Source organism: Rhincodon typus, chromosome 4 (genome assembly GCF_021869965.1).
Source record: "Rhincodon typus isolate 14 chromosome 4, sRhiTyp1.1, whole genome shotgun sequence".
Taxonomy (NCBI): Eukaryota; Metazoa; Chordata; class Chondrichthyes; order Orectolobiformes; family Rhincodontidae; genus Rhincodon; species Rhincodon typus.
Window position 1 is genome coordinate 60,901,871 of NC_063335.1, and position 4,669 is coordinate 60,906,539.

The window sequence follows — 4,669 nt, forward strand, 5'->3', positions numbered from 1 at the left end:
TCTGATGCTGCCTGGCCTGCTGTGTTTCTCCAGCTCCACACAGTGTTAGAGATATGACTCCAGCATCGGCAGTTCTTATTATCTCTGAGTGGTGGTGGAGGGTTGCTTTCCCTGCAGAGGGCAGTGTATTGGGAGTCTGCACTCTGCTGCTGGCATAATTGGAACATGGAGGCTGAAGTGGTGATATGTGTTGCAACTGAGAGCAGCTGGAATTGATTGAGGCCTAAAGCCTGGGACCTCAGATGCTGCAGCCTGCCTGTGTGCCTGGAGGCATTTGAACTTGCGCTTCTTTGTTGCTGCTGCCTTTGGAAGACTGGTGGCCTGCATTCCTCCTCAGTGATTTGGAGACTGCTGTAATAACACCTGCTGTATTGGAGAGAAGCTGCTGTGGATTAGGGCCTGGAGCCTGGGGCCTCGGGCTCCGGGTACTGCAGCCTGCCTACTTAGCTGGAGGGACTCGTGCCTAGGACTGGCTGCTACTGCCACCCTGAGAAGTCTCATGGTGTGTATTTCTACTCAGCCAGTGCCTTGTAGCATCAGTTCCTGAAGCCTGGACTTTTATGTTCTGTCTGTTGCTGGGGAGGTTTATTCCTCGAGCCTGGACTACTACTTCAGTTGGGGGATTCAGGCCTGGACATAATTGCTTGAAGCCTGAACACTTACTTGTGAGTTACTGGAGTCTGGGGCCTGGGGCCTGGAACTGTTTGGCGCCTGGGTCCTCTCCTCGTTACTACTTCCTGACTGTGGCCTATATGATCTGCTAGTGTAGTGACTTGCCTTTGGGCTTTGGCAAACTGTTGTTTGGTACCTGTGGGTTAGGACATGGCAGCTTAAGGTGAGGCTGAACAAGACTTTGTCAGGTTCTTTTTCTGTGATTTGTGTGAGGGGTGGTGGTGGACGTCCTGGTTGGGGTAGCTATGGTGACTGTGGGACCCTCTAAAAGAACATCCATCTTGGGGCCCATCATTCCTAAGTAGGGGTTGGTTTCAACCTCTGCATTCACCCCAATATGACTAGTGAACGGCTTTGACGGGGATAGTTGGCAGCCTAACTGTTGTCACTGCATCAAAGTAGTACAGGAAGGTGGTATTCCTGAAGACTGAGCGGGCGGTGCACCTCATCCTGGAAGAAGGGGTTTACTGTCGGTGGGACATTTTTACCCCCTTTGGAGGTAGTTGTTCAGAAGGTCATTTTATCGAACGTCCTACCCTTGGTTGCATCTGAGCTCCTCCTCCCCCAAATCCGCCAGCTCGGGAACATGAGATTTGGTGTGGTGCTGCTACTGCTCAGTCTGAAGCAGGCCCGCCTGAGACACGTCTAATTCTTCCTGCGACAGGTTTTTTGTCTGCCAGGCCCAGGTGGAGGTCATGGAGGGCACTTTCACAGTTGAACGCAGGAGTGCTGCTTACCAGGTGTTCCGGTCGGCGGAAAATGTGCGGTGTCATGCCAGGAAGGAGGCAGGGAACTTCAGGAGGAGCTGCCCTGCCTCAAAGGCTGCTGCCAGCACCTAAGCGGTCACAACTGCCACCATCGCACTCCCCCCCCCCCCCCCCCCCCCCCCCAACACCCTCTTACCCCTGCAGGTGGGAAGCTACCTCGGTTATGAACAAACATGGCATGGGTGGAGAGCGTCCGCAGGGGAGGAAAGTCCCGAGGAAGACTAAACTTTTGGGGGCAGCCTCCCAAGTGGATTCCCAGGGTGACGATGAGACCATTGACCCCCACCCTGGGGAGGCATCCCTCACAAAGGAAAACAGTCCTGGGCCAATCAGGAAGGCATGGGATTTGGAGCCCAGCCTAGGGTCTGTCTGATGATAGCACAAGTGAGCAAATGGTGCCTCCAGATTCCCCTGGCCACTTGCATGCCCTGAAACCCACGAGGGACAACATAAAAGGGAGCTGGAGGGTTTGCAGGAGGCAGCAGGTCGGTGGAGAGGTGTTTCTGCCTCCATCCTCCCGAAAAAGGCACAACTCCTCAGAGTTGAAAGGATGAGGGAGTCTGGTGCTTAAAAAACCCCCTACCCCCAGGGTGAGGGGGTAGCAGCCCTAGAATCCCCCCCACCCCCCGCTAAGAGAAGGGGACACAAACCCACTCCCACAGTCCACCGCAGCTGGGCCAGGCACCTCAGCGTGTGAGGTGGGCATTGCCACAAGAACTGGAAGGCCTTGAGGGGCTGTCTGCACTGACTAGGGACTACGATGGGGATAGACACCCTGAGGGCACCCAGGATGGTAGCAATGAAGAAGAAGGCCACCTTGCTCCCTCCCAGGCCTTTATGTCAGGCACCCCTGCCCTTACTGGGGATCGTTTCCCAGACTCAGAGGATGGCCCAGCAGTGGGAGTGGAGCAGGTTTCCGAACCACTGCCCCCCAAGGGGCTGACATTTTGTTAGAGCATAGATCATAGAATCTCTACAGTGTGGAAACAGTCCCTTCGGCCAACAAGTCTACACTGACACTCAGAGCATCCCACCCAGACCATCCTCCTAATCCTCACATCCTTGTACACTATGGGCAATTTATCATGGCCAATCCACCTAGCCTGCACATCATTGGACGGTGGTAGGAAACCGGAGCACCCGGAGGAAACCCACGCAGACACGGAGAGAATGTGCAAACTCCACACTGACAGTTACCTGAGGATGGAATCGAACCTGGGTCCCTGGCACTGTGAGGCAGCAGTGCTAACCACTGAGCCACCATGCCACCCAATGCTTATTCAATGCTTTAGTTGAGTCTGGTATAATTCGACACTTGGAGTTCTCTGCAAAGGATCGAGCTGCTGTCGAGCCTGGGGTGGGGTCATGGCAGGGGTGTGTCCAACCAGTGACCCCAGACCACCCCCCCACAATCAGTGGAGGAGAGGTCAGGTGTTGGAGGTGATGACTTAAAGGAGGACTGAGTGTCGGTCGCGAAGCAGAGAGAGATTATGGTGCTCACGGATGAGGTGCCCCTCATCCCCCTCGGGGAACTCAAGGGCTTTGTCTCAGTGACCAAGCACCACTTGTTTGCTATGGACCAGTGGAATTTTCTATTGCTTCTAGTCACGTCCGTCCAGTGGCTATTGGCAGCCCTGGGAATGGACGAACACAAAACGGCAGTGCCAGGGATTCCTTTGCAGCGTCCTCAGGGAAGAAGTGTTCCTCTCCTCCCCCCGCCCCAGTAAGTTGGGTTTCATCTGGTGGTGGTGACACATACTACAGCCATGAAGGCAGCCATTGCTAGCCTAAATGTCAACGGTGACAGGAAGGCTGAGCACAGATTTCATATCTCTTGCTCCTCAGGGAATGGAAGTACACAGAGTGGCAGGGAAGAGTCTTCATGAGTCACCTGGCCTCTAGTTCTGGCAGGGTGGGGTGGCTATCCTGTTGGCCCCTTTTAGAGAGCTAGAAATCTTGAGGGTAAAGAAGAACGTGTCAGGCTGTCTGCTCAGATTCACGGTTTGTTTTGGAGGCATGGTGCTTCACTTCGTCAGTATATACACACCTTGAAGGGGACCTGAGTAGACATGCTTCTTCAAGGAAGTGTCTACTCTTAACTTCATTCATGAAGACGAACTTATCCTTCTTGGAGGAGATTTCAGTTGCACCCTCGAGAGGTGGGACTGTGGCGGTACCCAGAAGAGCTCAGCATTGGTGGGAAAGTTGAGACTTGGGTAAAACCTTTGACTTCGTAGATGATTCCATTGCCTTCGCCTTGGTGAGGACTGGGGTCAGAATGTCCAGAATTGACCACCTTTACGTTTCCAGAGAGTATGCCTCCTGTGTTCTGAAGGCTTCCATGCAGCAAGTGCCATTCTCCAATCACAACCTGGTGTGGGTGGAGCTCGTTCCATTCAGTGCCAGGTGAGATCGGCATACTGGCACTTTAACAACCTGCTACTTGGAGGCTGAGCGGTTCTGAGACTTATTTGTCATTTTTAGACCAGCTGGAGAAGGAAGCAGGAATACTTCCCCTCTTTGAGGCTATGGTGGGATGTGGTCAAGACTCATGACTGTGTCTTCTGTCAGCAGTATACATGGTTGTGGGGGGGGTGGGGTGGTGTGGTGTGGGGAGTCAATGAGGAGGCATGAATCCAGGACAGAGGGGTTGGAGAAGGAGGTGCTTGAGCTGGAGTTACATCTTGATCAGCCTGATGTGGACCCAACCCTGCGGGAGTTATACGAAGAGGAGAAGGCTGTCTTCCAGGATCTGCATCTCATTGGGTCCTAGGGTGCGTACATGAGATCCTGGGTCCAGTTCCTTCAGGAGCTCTACTGTGGCTCTACCTTCTAATCGCTTGAAACAAGGCATGGGCTCCGTCAGCAGCTCCTTCTGCTGCTAGCCAATGACAGATCCCTCGTCTCTGACCTGGAGGGCATAAGGCCCAACTGAGGGACTGTTACAGGGCTCTCTTCTCTGAATCAGGCCGCCAGCTAAAATTCTGTAGGAGGGCCTGCTGTTGATGGTCCCTGAGGATGCCGAGAGGCTCGATGCCCCTCTAAGCTTGTACGAGCTGACTGGTGCTCTCAACTGTCTCTCCCTGCGGCAAGTCCCCTGGGCTAAACGGACTGGCCGTGGAGTTCTTCAGGGCATTCTGAGGCGTCTGGAGCAAAGTATTGCAACTGGAGAGATACCCTTTTCTTGGCACAGGGCCACCATTATTCTGTCTAAGACCAGGGATCTCGGT